Here is a 411-nt window from a genome sequence, read left to right as displayed (position 1 = left end):
CTCTTTCAAGCCCACTTTCGACCCTCTTACAGCTCTTAACTCTCAAAGCTTAAAACATAAAATATGTAGAGCTCTTTTGTAGATTTTCCCAAAATTTTGAATCGTATTGATCGGAGCTCGGATGAGAAAGTTATGTGAAGATTACGAAGAATTGTTGAAATAATCCATAAAACGGCGTATGCTAACTTCACGTCTGATTTCAGCCTTGATGCTGCCAGTATTTTGCAAAACACAAAACACAAAAATTGTAGATTGTTTTCTTATCTTTCTACAGCATCTTGAATTATCTAAATTAGAGGTTGGATGAGAGAGTTACGCACAGATTACAAAGTACCGTCGGTTTTTTAGCTTCCAACAGTTGCTCTGCAATAAAAAACACCAAAATTTCATACATTACTCAATAAAACCCAA

The sequence above is a fragment of the Malania oleifera genome, chromosome 7, assembly GCF_029873635.1.
Source record: "Malania oleifera isolate guangnan ecotype guangnan chromosome 7, ASM2987363v1, whole genome shotgun sequence".
NCBI lineage: Eukaryota > Viridiplantae > Streptophyta > Magnoliopsida > Santalales > Ximeniaceae > Malania > Malania oleifera.
The sequence above is the reverse complement of the archived record's forward strand: the minus strand, read 5'-3'. Positions refer to the sequence as shown.